The sequence below is a fragment of the Gopherus flavomarginatus genome, chromosome 2, assembly GCF_025201925.1.
Source record: "Gopherus flavomarginatus isolate rGopFla2 chromosome 2, rGopFla2.mat.asm, whole genome shotgun sequence".
NCBI classification, from domain to species: Eukaryota; Metazoa; Chordata; order Testudines; family Testudinidae; genus Gopherus; species Gopherus flavomarginatus.
Window position 1 is genome coordinate 64,075,385 of NC_066618.1, and position 20,806 is coordinate 64,096,190.

Here is a 20,806-nt window from a genome sequence, read left to right on the forward strand (position 1 = left end):
CCAGTGTAGACGGCGCTAGTTGATGGGAGGCCTTCTTCTGGCAGCATACCGACTACCTCTCGCAGAGGTGGATTAACTACGCAGACCAGAGCAGCTCTCTCATCAACACAGTCACATCTGCACTGAAGTGCTACAGTGGCACCGCTGCAGCATTTTAAGTGTAGAGCTGCTTTAAGCAGCCCCTCAGAATCTAGGCAGATGTAAAAACATCGAAGGGTTGGGTAAATTACATTCTAGCTTGTTTTATTAGAATGAATTTCAGTCTACCATGCTTACTAGGATGCAAACCTATTGAAGACTGGGGTTCAACCACATGCAAATAAGGACATCTTTGCACTACTCAATGTACAAGGATCACAAGTTGTTGCTATTTATTTGTATTATCACAGTGCCTAGATATTGCTGGCTTCTTTAACCACAAAGTCTATCTAATCATGGGGCTGAATTAGAGGATAAGCTCAAGATAAAAGAGAATCCACAACTTCAGAGAGAGGAGGAAGAATTTTGAGTAGGAACAACTTGGGCTGCCCCCAAAGCCTTTAGGAAAAGTGGTGCCCAGTCCCATGTTGCACAAGTCCTACTGTAATGTTTTCAGAAGTTAACTAACTCCTGTTCCTAAAGTGCAAGCCAGCCAAGAAAACTTCCTTTTAAAACGATCAGACACTACTTTTCCACAGTTTTTCTTGCACACAAACTTTACTGCAGGAGTCTGCAATGCAGTACACAGGGCTCATATTCTTTATAGATCTATTATGTTTAGTTACGTTAATTACCGCTTCAACCATGCTGTTACAAGCTCTTTGTTCCTCCCTACCTTGTGACAGAATATAAAAAATTGTAGGGCGCTGAAACAGGAGGGTTTAGCCCAGTTGCCATCCATCCTGAATCTAGGCACTAGTTTGTTATAGTGAAATATACAAGGATCAAGAAAAAAAAAGTGTTATAGCCTTGATTAATTACACAGGATCATGGGCATTGGCAGCAGCAGTAAACAAATTTAAAACTACCCAAAAATCTTAGCCACTTGTTCTAGTTAGTACCAGCCAAGAGAAACAACTGTTGATAGAAGAGTAGCAGCTATTTATATACAAACTCAGGAATTAAAATTTAGATTGTTTGTTTTTAAAACAGGCTAAAGATAGGATATTAGTGACCCTACTACATCAGACCTCTTACAGTCTGTCTATTTTCTTTCTTTAAGGTAAAGAACTGGGGGCAGAAGACTTAGGGATTACCTTGGCTCTGTCAGAGACTTCTTGTGTGACTTTGAGTACAAAACGCAGTCTATTCCACATTTCCTCCCATCTGTAAAATGAGATCATTTACTTGCCTCATAGTTGAGGGAGGTTATTATTAAAAAGATGTTCATTTAAATTCTTGATTAAAAGGCATTAGACCAACACAACATTACTTCTTTCCTGCTAAACCAAAAAAAATCTGATTAATACTAAATGCTAGTATCACTTTCTGTCAGGGTAAAGCACTCATGCAGCACCCAGACATTTCCCTCAACAGAATCAGGGTGTGACATTCTCACTGTGTGACTACACTTTACTGGACTAAGAGTAAAAGCCAAGGCACTCTCTGAAAATAGGTCTCCGGTTGCACAAGCCAGTGGGATCTTGTAGTCAATTAATTTGATTTTACACTGTAATTTTAACTTAATATAGTTGCTATTAAAATTTATTGAAGCAGTGTTTTAAAAACAGTCATGCATTTATGCCAGACTGAGCCCTGTACTTTTCAGTCTCACTAAAAACCACTGGGCACTTCTTGAGATGAGAATTCTCAGTGCAAGATGAAGAGAATTGTCTTTGCTTTAGAGGTTGAAATCTTGATACTGTGCATCAAACTTGGCGAGTCCGAGATACTAAGTGTCCTGTTTGCTGTAGTCCTGGAGAAGAGTTTTTATATGAGGAATACCTGATACTTAATCAGATAAAAAGTTCCAGGCTGTTTGATGTTATGAGTGCATTGGAGGGAGAGCCAAGCCTTAAGGGAATCAGTAGCTCAAGGTAGCCAGTTCTAGCTAAATAGATCCCATTAGTGATTGGGTCTGAGGAGTCTTGTCTTGTCCCCCTGAACTCAGAAGGTTGGTGGCTGATGGCTGTGACACGGGGGCCTAAACCAGACAAAAAGTCTCCATCGAGTATATTGGGTATAAAGTAGGTGCCCTCCTTAGAAAATAAATGTATAGCTGTAGATCATCACAGTAGGGAAGCATGGAGGAGAAAAACCCAGCACCTACTCATCTATTTCCCTTAGACCAGACAGCTGAGATTGAGGCAGTCATCACAAATTCCTGAAGAAAATGGGGATGATGATACCAACCTTCTTTGTAAAAAGCTTTCCTATAGCATTTAGATCTCAAAGCAAAGTATTAATTCTTAGTATTATAAGAAATAGTATTGGCAATCTTCACATGCCTTTCCTACAGCTAGCAATAAAATTGAAAATTCCTGGCAACATCTAAAAACAAAATATATGCACAATTAAGGTTTCCTCTCACCCCTCCCACACGCACACACACTTCAATTCTCAGAAGCTACAAGACAAAGAATAGCTGAAAACAGACTCAAGTCGTATTTTCCTTAGATGGGCTGTTTCCAGGAAAGATGCAATAGCTCTGGCATAGCTGGGGGCATGTTACATATTTATGTTTTTCGTTACTCTTATCCGAAACTATTGAGGACAGAATGTGAAATAAGCTCTGCCAGCTCAGGTAGGGGATAACAGTCCTGCACATGTTCACAACTCAAAACACATTAAAAAGACAGGTTTTGCACACCACAGAAAAAAATTGTCCCTTATTCTTTCATTTGCTGAACTTCAGAACCATTGGGCAATATGACAAAAACACTGAAATAAACTAGCTGAGAAACTAGTGAAACAAGACAGAAGTGTATACACATATGAGAAGATGATACATGGAGCTATTGTTCTCAAAGATTCCAGAACACTATCCATATGCACAATATCTTCCTAGTCATCTCTGGGAAGTAATGAATCTTAGAAGATACCTTCATGGGTGGGAATTGAACAATTTCCCTCCCACTGGCAGACCATAAAATACACCCAGTGTGCCCCAAGGTTACGAGCAAGCTCATTCCTCCTCTCTAGACCAGGCCTCCATTTTAGGCAGCACCACTAAGTATAGTGCATCATCCCAAAAAGAAAATGAAAGTTCTCCCCATGTCTGTAAGATTTTCCTCCCCGTGCCTATTTTTGATGGTGGAGAAAATGTAAAGCCTAGTTGTTTCCAACTCTCTATATATGAGGAAGTTTTTCTATATGAAAGCTTGTCAGAGCAACGAAGTCCATCCTCTGGGCTGAAATTAGGCTCCCCAATACCTTGCCTTCTACTTAAAGTCTGGAGAGAGAATTCACTGGATCACTTCTCTCCTTGCACTTGTGCAAGTAATCTAAACATCTGCTTTCTCTAGCTATTCTGAGCTCAAGCAACCCCGTTGGGAAAGTCTGAACCTCACACATTAAACTGATTTTAGCCTAGAAAGATGCATTATAGGAGAAGAAAAGGAAAGTTGATTCTCACATCTGACCTTTGGGGCCCCATGAAGCCTGTGACCCACTATGACTACAGTGGAGGAGTAAGAGGAAATCTACAAATATCAGTATCAGCTCTCTTTTTATATAAAGCTTCTAGCTCTTTTCCTCATGAATATCGTTTTGCATTTTCAAGGCTATCACCAAGGCTGAAAGTACATTTCTGACTTTTCCTAACATAGTCTGAATCTTTAAGGTCTCCTCTCCAATCACAATGTGTCAAAGCACCAAATTAGCAGAGCACTGCCATGAAAGACAAAGAAATTTTAGCCTGGAGTGAGATTAAAGTCAATAAAATAAGTAAGTAATAGATTTCTTAATGGAAGTCATCCCTGCCCCCAAGGTTCAAGGACACTGTACAATGGCTTCAGAGTTATATTAATAAGTAGAACAAACAAGAGGGAGAAATCCACATAGGAAAGAAGAAAAAGGAAAAGTGACCTATGCTGACCTCCATCTATTATTAAATTGGTTATCTTAAAATATAACCAAGGTTTTCAGTGCTGACCTTTAGTTAAAGCTACCTCTGTTGACAAGGCAATCACATTTTGTAGCTTTACAGGCTTGAAGAGTGGCACCATTGGGTATAGCTTACACAGGGATAAAAGACCCACGGCATGGCCATGGGTGGCCTGGGTCAGCTAACTTGGGCTGGTGGGGCTAAAAATATCCATGAAGACATTCAGTCCTGAGCCTGAGCTCTGGGACTCTGCACCCTCAAGGGGTTCCAGAGCTTGGGCTCCAGACTGAGCCCAAACATCTACACAGATTTTTCACCCCAAGAGCCTGAGCTCCAGGAGCCTGAGTCAGCTGACTCAGGAATAAAAAGCCTGTGGAGACATACCCATAGACACACCTGTAGAGTAATAAAAACCCTGCGCCAAGAGGCTGCTTCTGACAAGGTCTGAGGTTATTATAGCATTCTCTCTCAGATCTGAACCTTAGAGTTCAGAAAATGAAATACTAGCACCTGAATCCTCCAAGCTTAATCATCAGCTTGGATCTGATAGCCCTGCCACCACCCAAAAATAGTGTTTTGGGGCACTGACCTCCCCAACCTTCCCTGGGGACCCCAAGAACCCAGATCCCTTGGGTTCTTAAAACGAGAAATAAACTATTCCCCCACCTTTCCCCCTCCCAGAATTTCCCTCCCTGGGCTATCCTGAGAGATACTGATCCAACCTCTTAAAATCACCATACAGAGAAGCATCTCCCTTCCCTTCCACAAAGAGGCAAACAGATTCAAGCAAAACAAAGAGATTCTAACTCTCCCCCTCCCGTCTCCCCTCCCACCCGTCTTGGTGAGTAATCCCAATCCCCTGGACTAAAACAAGGGAAACGAAACAAAATCAATCAGGTCCTCTAAAAAGAAATCTTTTAATAAAAGAAAGGAAAAGTAAAGAATTATGTCTAACTTCAAGATGTAAATATTACAGGGTCCTATAGCTTGCAGACACCAGAAAGAGACTTTCTCCCCAGTACCAATACAAATCAAAATATTTCCAGCAACTACATATATAAAAGTTAACCAGCCAGATTCACAATTGCAAATAGAGTAAAACAATTAAAAAGCCTAAACCGTCTATTTACTTACTATTTGAAAAGAAACTTAGAGAGCCTGTAGTAATGTCTGGTCTCTCTCAGACCCTCCGAGAGAAGAACCCACAACAGACAAAAACACCCCCAAAAACTTCCCTCCACCCAAATTTAAAAGTATCTTGTCTTCTGATTGGTCTTCTGGTCAGGTGTCCAGTTCCCTGCATCTGAGGAAGTGGGTATTCACCCACGAAAGCTCATGCTCCAAAACGTCCGTTAGTCTATAAGGTGCCACAGGATTCTTTGCTGCTTTTACAGATCCAGACTAACACGGCTACCCTCTGATACTTGACAGTTCACTGCTTGTAACCCTTTACAGGTAGCAGAGACATTAACCCTTCACAATCTGTTTATGACACTGGGATAGACGTTCGACTGGAAAGCTTAAAAAGTTAATCTGCAGATTGAAGATAAATAATTTTAGGTTGCGTCTATATCCATAGATTTTAAGGCCAGAAGGGCCATTATGATCACTTTGTCTGACCTCAGTAAGACAGACCATAGAACTTAAGTGCTTCCTGCATGAAGCCAATAACGTTGCCATCCTATATCAGCCTTTTACCCAGGATCAACATCAAGCTAGCCAATCTACCTGAGTCATCCCATTTACCCTTTGTAAAGCTTAGAACAACATTTGCTTTTATCCTGTCCTCTGGGACTTCCCTAGTATTCCAAGATTTGTTAAATATTAACATCAATGGCTCAGAGATCTTTTCATTTCTCTAGTCCAGCAGACTTGAAATATTTAGCTTTAGCCATTGCTGTTTCTATTTTGACAGAAACGAAAGAAAATATTAAAGTACTTCATTATCTGTGAATAGTTTCATCTAGCTTCTTCCCAAATACACAATGGAAGCATTTATTGAGCACTTCTGCCTTTTAGGCATCATTATTGATATTACCATCCCAGTCTAGTAATCGGCTTACATCATTGCTGAAGGTTAAGAGTTCTTTAAAAAAATCCGTATTGTCATCATTCTTACCAGTTGTCTACACTTCATAACTGCTAATTTATAGCCATTGCTATCAACTTCTCCCTTTTCCCATTTGTTAGGTTATATTACTGAAGTTACCACCACCACTGAGTCATGAGCTGCCTGTGAAGCTAGACTCCTCAGTATTTTTATATTAACTGTTTTACTTCATTAGTTCTTAATATACTTTTGATAAAAAGCAACAGTTAAATACCAGGGCTGGATGTTTTAAAAAGGTAGATTAAAAAAAAAAAGTGATGTATGACAGGATCCTAGTTATAAAATGTTATCAATCCAAACTTTGTGTCATTGTGTTGTGTTGCTTTACAAGATTAAATAACTAAAATTGCTAACAAAGCAAAATCCCACCGGCATTTTTCACTTGCAGGAACTTGCAGTGTGTAGGGGTGGCTGAAATAGTGTGATGTAGAAGTTATTAGTCAGACACTCCTAAATCCATCATTTAGCATTTTTTCCAAATGACTCTCAAACTAGACTATCCTATGTTAAATATTTTTCACTGTTTAGGTAATAAAATTCCTTCTTGAGAAACCAAGAAGCTGGTAGCTTCAACTCCATGTACCATTTATAGCTGTAAAAATTAAAACAAAAAAAATTCTGATTAGAAACAGGCTATTTATCAAAACATAACTGAGATACATTGTTGCATTCGTTCCATTAGATACTCTGATATGGATCTCAGCAAAGTGACACACATGCAGAAGAGTTTTAATGCACTAACACAGAACTGTTTGATGAATTAACATGGCTAGTGAAAATGGTCAAATTTCCCACAACCAAAATATGTAGACATTTGGTGTGATTCGTTTAAAAACAAAAGAATTAAATAATGAGCAGTTGGGGGCGGAGATCTTTCCTGCCAAAACCTATTAGTAAGTCATCCCTAAAACAAAACAGGGGAAAAAATGGGAGAGGCTTAAGCCAAAAAACAAAAAAACACAAAAACCCCACAACCAACCAATCAATAATTGCAGTTTTAGCAGGCCTACAGGGTCCACACCTTAGACAGTAATTTCATGGTTCAAGGGAATAGAAGGGAGTTGCGAGTAGAAAGCTTCACTATTTTGTTCTCCAAAAGCTGCTTTTCTGCCTTAAAAATGAAAAATCCCACTTTACTAAACGCCACGTAAAACAAAATTGGATAATTTCCCACAGCCCTACAGTGGTGGCTTTCTGAGCAGACCTATCTGTGTAGGAAGCACTGTTCAGCCTTGTCTTTACTGCAAAGTTCACTTGAGTTATAACTAGAGCATTGCTCCTAATTTGAGCCTTGCGCACATCCAACCACCAGAACTTGAGCGTCTGGGTTCTTTTTTACTGGCCCATCGGGGGGCCACAGGCTAACACTTGAGTAAGGCTATGTCTACACTACAGACCTTACAATGGCACAGCTGTACTGCTGCTCTGTGCGGACAGGAGAGAGCTCTCCCGTCAGCATAACTAAGCCACCTCCAACAGGCGGCAGTAATTATGTTGGCAGGAGAGCTATGTCCACACTACCACTTCTGTCGATTAAATTTATGTTGGTCAGGAGTGTGGGTTTTTTCCCCACACCCGACCAACAAAAGTTTTACTGACAAAAGTGCTAGTGTAGACATAGCCTTATTCAGCTACTATCACAACCACTCTGTACCATGGATGCTGGCTAACACCACATGAGTGCAACTAGTTCTCCAATCCACCCCTACCCCTCGCCAGTATGCTCAAAGAGAACAGACAAGTTCTCCCACAATTCACTGGGACAGAATTCACAGAAGAGCTCACCTTACTGCAGCACAAAGAACCATGAGACAAGCCTCAGAAGTCCTAGCAACACACACAAGTAGTGCAGCACCAGTGCGGACACAACAACTTGAGTGTTGCCCTGCAGTGGAGTGATTCTCATTTGAGCTACACTAACAGGAGAGGAGTAACTGAAGTCTAAATCACTGCAGAGTTAACTCCATAGTGAAGATAGATCCTTTGTCAGATACCTCAGTGCACAGTGCATTTCCTCCATTCAGCCAAACTCTGCTCTCTTCTTGGCATTGTAAGCAAGACCCCAAAACTTTAGCCTGTAACACAGAACATGCCTGTGTGACACACAAGTTAATTGTTGATATACCAGACAGCCTGATAAGGCTATAGAGCTTGCTCTTCATCTCCTGAATACTTCAGCAAGTTCTTTCCACAAGTCACTTGGCTTGTTTTTTTGTTGGTCCAATTGATAATCCACATTTACACAGACTGAATTCCTGAATACTGTTGCAATGCAGTGCACTTCTGGATCTCCACTGAAATATACAAACTAATTTGACCCCATCCCTCTCCAAACATTTTGCAATTCTGAATGGCAGACAATTTTTCATTTAGTTTTAGGAAGAAAGAATTCCACACAAGTAGTCACTTAAGTCCTGTATCTCACCTCCCAAAACAAGACATCTACTCTCAGCTCACATATGGTCAGAGATCCTGTGGTGGACAGAGGAAATGCTACAAAGACACACTGAAAGCATCTCTCAAGAAAACTGATACGGACATCACAAGCTGGGAGGAGCAAGCCACCAGCTGACCTCAATGTCACCACATCATCCATCAGGCAATGGCTTGCTTCAAGGAGAAGCACCTGGCTCTAGAAGCTGAAAAGAGAGAGAGAGAAGGAAGGAGGAAAAAGAATTTTCTCCCAGCAGGCAGCTGCCCGGCCATGAAATGTCTGTACCTACTGCGAGAAGATCTGTGGATCCAGGATTGGCCTCCTGAGTCATCTCAGGACCCATATGTAAATCCGTGGTAAAGATCATCCTCGAATTGAGGGATCGCTGATGGCATACAGATGTGTTTAATACAAGTTCAGAAGTTTCCAAAAAGATTTCAGAAGAATTTAAAGGTATGAATAATTGAAGAAGGGAAAGTTAAGAAATAAAGTATGTTTGCCCGTGGGTGACCACAGCCAAGGAAAGAGATAAAGGAATAGTTTGGCACCAAAGAGGAACCAGCAACATAACTGATCATTTCACAACCACAAAGCAATCAAGCTTTTTTCTACAGTGTCAGTTTCACAGAAACTACACATTCCTGAAAGTATTTCTGGGGCAAAAGAGTCATCCACAGAGCCCAACAAAATGAAGTCAACATTAAAAATTAAACACTGTACATTCTTCAACAAGTACCTAGAGTAATCCAAGTGCATTCTTAAAAATCACACTAACACTCATGTATCAAAGCCATAGGTGGACTCAAATTTATTTTTAAGAGAAACTGGACATTAAAATAGCTTGCATGAACTGCACCACCAAGCAGCTATTTACAAAGAGTCAGTATATAGCACTACCCATGCCACCCTTATTTCTGTACTTCTGCTGACGGCGGCACTGCCTTCAGAGCTGGGTGCCCAGTCGCTGCTCTGCCAGTCCAGCTCTGAAGGCAGCACAGAAGTAAGGATGGCAATATCACAACCCCCCTCCCCCCGACAATAGGCTTGGGATCCCCTTTTGGGTCAGGCCCCCCAGTTTGAAAAATGCTGGTCTACAGGTTGCACAGCAATGTACACACCTGTCCTTCAAACCTAGTCAATCATTCGTCTGCTCTCTTACTTAATGGAAAAGCACTAAAGAGACCCTTGTCTCACAGCATGGAACAAAGATTTATGCAAATTCCAATGTTAATGATAAGTTTTACACATCAAGCTCTAGTTTCCCCATCTCAAGAATTCATAACCAATACCGAGCTCTGAAGATTTATTTCTAGCTGTCAGCTAACAATATATGGGTTCATCAGCATTTCTGGTCATCTAATTAAAATAAAATAAAATTTTTAAGAGTTGAAGTGAGGCAGCAAGATACCCTACCACCACCTCTTCGGTTTTTCAAGAAGCACTGGCATCCAATGTTTTTCTTAAGACCCCTAGTGACCAACAGATAGGTACCCCTTGTATTTCCTCTCATGCAGGCATGCATGCTGCAGCACAGTTGTCACCAACTTCTCTCCACTGCCTATTTTCTCTCTTGTTTCACCAACCCACCTCTTCTTTAATAAGAGCAAAAGAACAAAAGTAAGTCCAACTTGTTTTGTGGCTTCCGCTCTTTGTTCCCCACTCACAGAAGGCGGAAAGCTACTTGAGGTGGATGGGGACATTCACTGAGGGCTCCATGAGCTTAGTTGCATACAGTTTTAGCTGAGTGCCATGGGAGCAGAGGAAAAAACATGAATTTGTGGGTTGCTTAAGAGTGCAGCTCTGACAATGCCATAGGGTTGTGGTCATCCACCTTGGGGACTACTGTGGGAGCAGCAAAGGAAGGAAGGTGGCTTTCAAGGAGCTGCCAGCTGCATTACACACAGTAACAGCAGCATGTTTGCATTAAGAAGAGGTGGATCCAAGATGCTACAACTTACTCCATTCACTGCCCTGGCCCTTCCCCCACTCACATACCAGTCTGGCAAAACATTCAGAGGAATGTTGTTTATTCTTTAATTTCCCTTTAAAAAGAAGGAAGCCAAGGACACACATTGAGAACTTGTGCAAAGTTCTGCATTAGAGCATAAAAGGCTACTAATTGTTTAGGTCAGAGGCTCTCAACCTTTCCAGACTACCTTCAGGAGTACCTCCGTCAGGAGTCTGATTTGTCTTGCATACCCCCAACTTTCACCTCACTTAAAAACTACTTGCTTACAAAATCAGACAAAAATACAGAAGCGTCACAGCACATTATCGCAAAATTGTTTCCTCTCTCATTTTACTATGATTATTTTATAATCAAATGGAATATAAATATTGTACTTACATTTCAGTGTATAGTATAATAGAGCACTATAAACAAGTCATTATCTGTATGAAATTGTAGTTTGTACTGACTTCACTAGTGCTTTTTATATAGCCTGTTGTAAAACTAGGCAAATATCTAGAGGAGCTGATGTAACCCCTGGAAGACCTCTGACAGCCAATGGTTGAGTACCACTAGTTTAGGTGGACTTTGTTATCTCAGTTTATTCTCTGAATAAGGAAATTATTACAAGCAGCTAGGACGGTGACCTAGTAGTTTACTTAAAATATTTAAACAATTCCGCAAAATAAGGCTCAGTATATAGTTCATGAGCTCTGTAGGCTTCTTCTACACCAGTGGTTCTCAACCAAGGAGTCTGTTGCCCCATGTCGGCCCCCAGGCCCGGTGCTCTCCCCGGGACAGAAGCCTTGAGCCCATGTGTGGAGTTGGAGGGCATGGGGAGCGTTGCCATCCCAAACTGCAGTGCCTTACCCAGAGCAGGCAAGTCCTGGGAGCAGCTCCACCCCTCTCCTCCTCTCCTCACCCCTGCCCCTGCTCCTTGGCCAGGTCAGAGGCAGGAAGCCAGAGCTGGGCAATGCAGGGCAGCTGCTGCTCTGTCTGGTGCCATAGAGTGGGTAGCCATAGCATTCCCCCGTATTCAGCTGCTGCCCAGGGTTGTGGCTGCTCCTCAGCTCCCAGCCTTCTTTGACTGTTCAGGCAGTTGGTAAGAGCCTCCCGGGAGGGAGGACTTGGCTCCAGTACTGGCAGAGCCCTTGGGAAACAGCAACCACAAGAGGGGACCCTCCCAGTACACAGTCCCTAGCTACCCCTTTTCTGCATCATGAGCTACTCTCTTGCCTGCACACAGCCCCTAGCTAGCCTTCTCCCTGTACCCAGAGGTACATCCTTCTTGCACAGCCCCTAGCTATCCCTCGCTCTGTATCCTGAGCTATGCCCCTGCCCACACACAGCCCCTAGCAACCTTCTCCCTGAGGGATTTTCAAACTTTTTGAACTGTGCCCCCATACCCCACTTTGAGTTATAATTTTTGGCTGTGCCCCACTCCACACACAACCCAGACAGGCTGGGTGGCCTGCTGAAGTGAGTCGGGAGTAGAAGTGGCACTTCCTCCACGGATCGCAGCATGCAGAGCTGGCTTGAGCCCCTCTGTCCCCTGCTCCTCTCCCTCGCCCCCCCCCAAATCCACTGAGGAGGGAAACAGGTGGATCTCAGCAGGAGTAAAAGAAGAGTAGAGTAGAGGCCTGCAAAACAGCAAATATCCGCTATCTATCCATGTGTAAGGGGACTGTTGCCCCCTTACTGACATTCAGTGGGGGTGTTTTGGCTGGCTAGCTCCCAGCACTAAAAGGGGAGGGGTCAATGGGAAATCAGGACCCTGAGACTGATAGTCCCCAGGAACAATAGGGAGAGGCCAATGCTTCAGGTCAGCCTGATTGACAGGGCAGACAGGCTAATGAGGGATGCAAGAGGCTGGGGTCCTATCCTCCATGTGTCCTGGAACTGCCTAGGTCAGACAGAGTGGGGCCAAGCTAAGAAGAAAAACAAGGGCCCAAGCTGAGCTGAGGAGTAGCGCTGTGCCAGATCCAGAGGGGCCAGAAAAGCAGCCCAGGAAGCAAGTCAGAGTTGGGAGCAGAGTCACAGAAGCAGCCCAAGGAGAGAGCAGATCCTGTGCTGGGAGCAAAGCTGCAGTCACAGAGCCAGGTGTGGTGAGCAACTGGGGCCAGCCAGGGGGGAACCTTGGGTAAAGGGCCCAGTGCAGAAAGACACCTCCAGCCAAGGGTCCTTGCAGGCCAGACTGGGAGGGGAATCTTAACCTGATGGAGAGCTGACACTGGGAAGAAGGGTTCCACCACCCAAAGCCCAGAGGTGTGTGGCCACCACCATTGCAAGTGTCCAGCCCGCACCATCCCTGCAGCACAGCCAGGGCCTGAGAAGGAGACCTGGGACCTACAAGGAACAGACTGTAAAGTGCCCTGACATTCCAGAGACACTGTTTGTAATATTCCCTGCCACAGAGCAGGGTGATGTGTTTTCCTTTAACTTTTCCCCATTTTTCCTTATTCTTTTTTTAAATTGTTAATTAAAATAACTTGTTAATTAAACTATTTGCTTTAAACTGTATGAAACGATCAGTGGGTCAGGGAATTGCCCAGTGCAGAGAGAGTACCCTGGAGTGGGGACACCCTAGCCCCTGTCCTAGGTGACCACAGCAGGGTTGGAGGTCAAGCCCCCCAGGAATCCTGGACCCAGCCTTGTCGGAGTTACGAGGACTTTGCCAGACCGGAGAGTGGAAGGGAAGGCCTCAAGGGCAGGGAGGCCTCTGGGTAAAGGAAGTGGGAGCGAGGACTCAGATCCTTTCACTAGCCCACTTCACCGGGGTAGTGCAGAAGCCAGGAAAGTTCCCCACAATAGCGGGACCATTTCCCCCGCTTACATATGGACCATATTTGCGGATTGCAGTTCAAGTACAAATTTTGTACCCACCAGGGCTCTAAAAATGAGGAACCCCCACCAGGTAAGTAGAAACTGATCTGCTGTCCTGCCTGTGAACACACCAGAGAGGATTTATCTTCCTTCTCCAAGTTTGAGTCAGAGAGTGGGAAATGAATCTTACAAGTCCAAGCTCCGTAGGCTTTGATAAGCATCTGGAAATCTGGATGATTCCCAAGACTTTATAGAACCTCCCCCCCCGCCCCCCATTTTTTAACAATGTTAAAATAACCTAAATTTCACCAGTAACCTAAAAACCATCCTCCTGTAACTCGGGGCTACTGATATTAAGTTTTTTCAGAAAATTGTTCCTGGGTGAAAAAACAAACAAACAAAAAAACCAAAGAAAACATTTAATGTTTTCTGCAATAATACATACATATCCCAGAAGTTGTTCACTTTCCAGTTCCTTTTCTTAATATTCTTACAAGAATTCCTAAATTGTAGCAATACCTGTTGAATGCTCCAGCAACACCTATTACTATGTTTTGAGGCCATTGTGGAAAATTTATAGGTCATTTTAAAGGAAAATTTACCATTGAATTAAATAGCTTGCATGTAGTTCAGAAAAACACACACACTAAAAGAGTCCCTCTAACTAGGTGTACAGTTATTTCCCTCCCACCTCCCCCGCCCCCCCCCCAAAAAAAAACCAATGTGTGTGTCTTGTTTGGTCCAAATCATCAACTAATTAATTCTACAGCCCTGTTCACGTGCGTGGTCATAGCTACACCATGCTCATTACGTCACAGCTCTAGAAGTCACATGAATTCCTTTCTTCCACTCCTTAATGGAAGAGTTCAATACACTAGAGGGTCATATCCATAAACTATCTTCTGTGCACCTCCTTACAGTCCATGTCTTGACAATATACAGTTGGATGACCCCAACGTCCCTTGATTCATTGGTCACATGCTTTCCATACTGTCACTGGATATTTTCTGTCTTATAAATTTAGATTGTAAAGGCTCAAATCTAACTGCTGTTCTGTCCTAAAATTATTTTTATTTACAGTTCCATATGAGTTTTTAAAAAAAACAAAACTCATCCATATTATAATTAGGGCTGGTTTTTTTGGGGGAGGGGTATTAAAAATAAACCCTGAAAAATGAAATTAATGATTTTTGAGTTTTATGTAGATGTAAAAGAATTGGGGGCTTTCGGAGCTCATTGAATATACTGTAATGATTTATGTATATTATATACACACACATTACAGTAGTGCATATTGTAATGTGTAATCTTGTTGTAAGGTTCTCTAGTGTGCTTTAACATACTATTGTTTCGAACAGCACTATGTTCAAGTGCTCTAATGAATCTTTAGTGCACACTAGCAGGGACTCCATGGACCAATCAATGCACGTTAGTGTGCTTTAAAAAAATAATAAATTACACCCCAGTAGTCCACATTACTACTCTGTGTAGACAAACCCTTAGATGCAAGTAACCATTTCCAGTGTTCATTGGATAAACACTGATTTCATTTTGCGTGTGTTTGTTTTATGGGTGTTTTATCAGTTAAAATCAAAAGTCAGACACCCTAATTGTAATACACATTTCTTTATATCCACTAGAATACCCTAGGGCAATTTTAGCATTGGCATCAGAGAAATACTTCATTTTCCCCTCCATCACTAGCATAGTTTTTTAATCCGTCTCATGATTCGTATCTGTTGTCTATGTGCTCCCTAGCACCACTACCATTGTCATTTTCATGTTGTTGCTCCTGGAAGGGCTATGTGCAAAAGCAGCTGAGGCATTCAGATAGTGGGAAAGAACCATACAGTTATCTAGATTGGCCAGAACATGTGAATGCTTGCAGAGAGGGAGGCAGAGCCGTGGGGGAGTGGAAAGAAGGCAGTCAAGCAATATGAAAAGTACATTTTAACAGAAGACAACAATTCTAAAAATATTCCATTTTGATCCCTTGCTCCTGCCTTCCCCATCTCCCTCATTTCAGGAATATCAGTCCACAAATACAGAAGCTAATAAGTTTCCAGTTACATAGGCAAGCAAGTAAAGAAGCACAGTTCTCAACATATGCCCACATGTTCCCTCCTACAGTTCAGAAACATCGTCTCATAGTTGGGCAAGTGGCAACAAAGCTTGGCCACTGTTGAGCAATGACACTAGGATAGAAATTCCCTTCAGAGTTCAACCTTAGTGATAAGGTCAGCAGATAACAGACTGCGCTAAAACAGCATTATATCCTTGCCACCATGCAAGAGAGAAGTAGAAAAGCTTTCAGCCAAAGCCCTAAAGAAATAAGCATTCCATTCTGCAGTGAGTTGAGAATAATGCATATGGAATTGCTATTCAGATTAAACTGTTTAATAGTTCCGTTTGAGAGTAAACATTTGTCTTTCTGCTTTATGCTACCCCTATAATCTAATCATAGGAAAATAAATAATGCAAGGTCATTTTGCAAGGTATGGTTGGTAACATAATATGAATGGCCATTATTGTAGTGATGTTATATCAAAGTTATCAAGGCTGTGAGGTGGAATCATTGGTTAAGAATCTTCACAGAACATCTTCCATCACAGACACACTTCATCCTTCTTGTAACTCTGCAGTGGAGAGAACCTGTTGTCTCAGGCAAGTGTCATACTACTTCCAAAGATGAGAAAAAAATTCAACTCATGGTGACATCAGGATATCAACAATACCTTACAATTCAATTGCAGTGAAACATTAATGAGGCTGTATGTTTGAAAATAAAGATGGCTGAATCCACAGCTAGATCTTAAATAGGAAGTTGTACTGCTATCCAGTTACATCTAATCAAGCTAATCAACTCAGACTGAAAGCAGCTTTTGTAAAGCCTGACTGAAATTTTTTTGATGCAGAAGAAAACATTAAGTGATGCCCTAGTACTTGAAATTTGATTAATTTTCTCTTTTAAAAGATCAACAAGAGTTCTTCAGTTTACTAGGAGTTACATACAGAAGTCATGGTAGCAGGCAACCAGCGTATACACGTTGTTACTTAATACAGGGGGAAATGTTTCACACATTTCCCTTATCAACATTCTGTATTCCACAAAAGAAAAGTGACTGCTACTAGATTTTTTAATTTTCAAGAAGTTTCATGCAAGGGTGCAGTCCTGGCACCACTAAAATCAAAGGGAGTTCTGCCACTGACTTCAACGGAGCCAGGATTTCAGTTTAGGACTTCAAGGTGTCATTCAAAAAAAAGTGTTACAATATATAGAAACGTTAGCTGTGAAAGGCCGTGAAAACACTGGCACAGATATCACACATGTAAAATTCTAATGCCTTATCTAGGAGTCTGAAATTAAGTTATGTTTACTCAGTTAGTATATTTGTAAAGAGAAAAATCAGATTAAACGCTCGAACTACAGTAGTGCAAGCTCATAATTTACAATAAAATATTTTTGATTGGAAAAAATAAAGCTGATTCCAGTGAAACAGACTTGCCATCAATTAGTGCAGGGATATACTGTACTATAGTTACTTGTGCAAAATTATAGTTCCCTCCCTTCTCCCTATGCTTTCCCCCCTAGTTATGGCATTCCTTACCCTCATATTGCAAGTGGGAGTCTGATATGTGAGTGTTTGTGCTCAGTGATTTATGGAGGTTATTTGTAATGAGGAATATTTTTCTTTAAAAATAAATAAAAAATACTTTGCAGACAAGATAAATTGGTCTGGTTGGGGGGAGGGTAGAGCTGTAGCAGAGCTCTGAGGCTGCACATCTGTGTGGGGTGAGGACAAGTGCGTGGGTTTGGAATTTCGACAGCTCTGGTGGTACCAAAGAAACTTCCAACGGCTACCTGTGAGTACAGTCAGTGTGCCACCAGTGAAAGTGGAGTAGATTGTCAGCACCACAGTGCCTTCCCTGCTTCCTATCTGGAAGCATTGGTATACCCTGGTTCAAGAAGCCATCATTTGATGCTGAACAGTTCTCTAACTGTTGCACTATTTCAAATCTTCGGTTTATAAGTAAGATTGAGAATGTTGTGGCAAAGCAGCTCCAGTCTCCATATTTTGAGTTCCCAAGTCTCTAAACTCAACCAGACTCATTAACCTCTGTCAAAATCAGGTTTCGGCTAGATCTGGTACTGAAACTGCACTGGTTTGGTTGCTTGATGATGTCCTTTTAGGGCTGGCAGAAGATGAGGTGTCCATGTTAATTACTGATTTCTCTGTCCGTTGCCTCGGATACCATTTACCAACAGTATTCCTGACCTGCCAATGGATCATAGCAAGGGTAAATTATGTTGCTTTTTTGAGCTTCTAGAACAGTTTCCTGAAGGCAGGCACCCTTCACAACCTGCCATAAGAGCACAGCCCTTACACTATGTAAAATCCAAGCTCATCTCCTTCCTGGAGCTTGGCCGTATCAGTCAAGAAATCAACGAGTAACTTTCAGCTCAAAATTTTCTTCTCAGACTTGGACGTTTCTAGTGTTCTCTAGATGGTCTGGTCTGGTCTGGTCTGCCCACAGCTTGATCTACCCTTCCCTTAGAGAGTCACACCTACCTCTTGGATATCTAAGTAGGGTAATAAGGGACCTGCAGCAGTGAGCCAGCAAAACCCACTTCACAGTTTTCTACAAGGATCAACATCTGCTTTCAGGCAAACACCCCTCACTACCCTGCCACTATCTAAAGCTGTACCCAGGGCATGCACTCTGGTTTCTTCCTCCCTGTGCAGTCCAGCTCCTATATTGATTTAGATTGAAATACTAAGTACGTGTAAGGATGCCTCAAGCCTTGTAATACAATAAAATCTCAGTAGCACTAAAAATAAGTCATTTCAAGGAGGAACTCAGCCAGCCAACCACCTACAATAAAATCCTTCCATCTTCCTGGAAAGAATAGTCTCAGGGGCCTGATTCACATTTACAGGAAGGCTCTGGTAGAAAACAAAACAAAACAAAACACATTCACTCTATGGCTTCTTTACACTGCCAAAACAGTGTAAAAGGGCTTTGGGGGTAAATGAGAATCTAGTCCCAGCTGTGCAACAGACAATTGATGGAGAAACAGAAGATAAAATACACAGCACTTTAAAAAGCCTTTGATTATTAAACAAGCTTTTTTGTAGTAAGATATGAGCCTCCTTCTTTTCTTGCTATTCTCAACCCTTTGCAACATAATGGCTCACAGGACATTTCATTCAGGAAGCTAACAGAGAAGAGAAGACAGAGGGAAAGGAAACTCACAAAGGTTCCCACTTCATGGGAATGACAGGAGATGTGTGCACAAGCACAGATGAGTGGAGTCTCATCCATACATGTGGCTACACTTGTGGCAGACGTGATGTTAGAGAGTCTGTGTTTGCATATGGGTGCCTCTACTGTTTGAGCAGAAACGTGTACAAATGTACGTCAAGTGAGAAGCGACAGTGTGGGTATGCTTTGTGTGGGGTTTGTGGTAGGGCTTGCATGACGGAAAGCATATAATTAACTATAACATCCTGGAACTTAACACAACTCTACCAGCAATTAAAAAAAATAGAAGCAAAAAAAAAATTGTTTTTTTCAAGTGAGAACAGATTGAGGTCAGAACAACAATACATTTATAGAAATTGGGATGAGGAAAAGCTCTAGAACAATGGAAAAACTGCATTATAATAAATCACCAAAGAAAGGTGATCTATGCAATTGCAACAACTGGCAAAGTATAACAGTCCTTTCGAGTGACAGGTAAAGTTTTCTGGAGTATCATAAGCAGAATAGCAAGTAGATGAGACAAAGCTAAGGGATGATTAGGCTGGATTTCAACCCAGAAGATCATGTGTTGACCAGATTTTCACCCTAAGAACCATCATTGAAGAGGGCATTGAATGGCAAAAACGATACCAACTTCATAAATTTCAGGAGAACGTTCAACAGCCTCCATCAGGATTCACTCCGCAATATCCTGCAGTGTTACAGTATGTCAACAAAACCCAACACCACCATGTAGGCTTTAAAAGAGTATGTGACATGTTGATAAAGTAAACAAAATTGAGCGAATGGTTCAAAATAAACACCGGTATCAGAGATGCTCTCTCACCTCTACTGTCAATAGCAAAATCTACTTCATTGATTTTGCAAAAAGTGTAGACAGATGCAACAGTCTTTGAATTAGCTCAGCAACAGCACTAGAAGATCTAGATTTTACTGAGTATGTTGGTCTTATAAGTGAGAGCTTAGTGAACATGCATGAAGAGACCCAAAGATAAGTCCATCGCTGCAAAAGAAAAGGAGACAGGTTAATGATCAGATGATCGGTTATGCTAAAAGAAATCTAATGAGAAACTCAGCAACTCACTACTCAAACATCATGTCAGAAGACAAAGCAATACAAGAGGCAAGTCCATTCACACATCTTGGCAATAATGGACAAGCCAATAGGGATGTCAAAAAGGAATAAGGTGACCAGATAGCAAAGGTAATAAATTGGGATGGGGGTAATTCTTGCCTATATAAGACAAAGCCCCTAATATAGAGACAACTGGCCACCCTAAGAAGGAAACAGTATCACAAATTGGCAAGGCAGCAGCAGCATTCACCAGCTGAAACAAGATTTGGTGACCAAAAATCTACAGCTTAAAGATGAAACTAGAAATCTCAACTCAAATGTTATTTCCATCTTAACACATGGATGTGAAAACTGGAAATCTCCTGAAAGTAAGGACTGTTGTCTAAATACCTTCAAAAGCAAATATCTTAGAAAAATGCTATGTATTACTTGGAGTTAAATGTATAATAAATGCTGAGATTCATCAGAGAGTTCAACAAACCTTCTCTCTAAAGTTATCCACAAAAAAAATGGAAAAAAATCTGGGATGTTGTCATAAACAGATAGTTAAGGGTTAATAGAACAGGAGTACTTCATGTCTCTTTTGCCTGTAAAGGGTTAACAAGTTCAGTGAGCCCGGCTGTCACCTGACAAGAGGACCAATCAGGGGACAGGATACTTTCAAATCTTGAGGGAGGGAAGTTTGTGTGTGTGCTGTTAGTGTTTGGTTGCTGTTCACTCTGGGGGCTCAGAGGGACCAGACGTACAACCAGGTTTCTCTCCAATCTCTTTGATACAGTCTCTTATAAGTCCAGAATAGTGAGTACTAGGTAGATAAGGCGAGTTAGGCTTATGTTTGTTTTCTTTATTTGCAAATGTGTATTTGGCTGGAAGGATTTTAATTTGTACTTGTATACTTAGGCTGGGAGGGTATTCCCAGTGTCTATACCTGAAAGACCCTGTAACATATTCCATCTTAAATTTACAAAGATAATTTTTACTGTTTTTTCTCTCTTTAATTAAAAGCTTTTCTTGTTTAAGAACCTGATTTTTTTTTTATTCTGGTGTGAGACCCCAGGGGACGGGGTCTTGGTTCACCAGGGAATTGGGGGAGAGAAAGGTTAATTTTCTCTCTGTGTTAGGATTAC

General features: G+C 41.7%; 1 protein-coding gene across 5 annotated transcripts in view; it reads right to left on the reverse strand.

Annotated features, from left to right (window-relative positions):
* Positions 1–20,806, reverse strand: part of OSBPL3 (oxysterol binding protein like 3) — a 135,603-nt gene that overhangs the window by 106,915 nt on the left and 7,882 nt on the right. The window contains exon 1 of one of the 5 annotated variants that reach the window (XM_050938603.1): positions 19,431–19,451. The exons of the other annotated variants lie outside the window; for them this stretch is intronic. The gene's annotated coding sequence lies outside the window, so the exon portion shown is untranslated. Of the gene's footprint in view, positions 1–19,430; positions 19,452–20,806 lie in introns of those variants that run through there. 5 annotated transcript variants of the gene reach the window in all.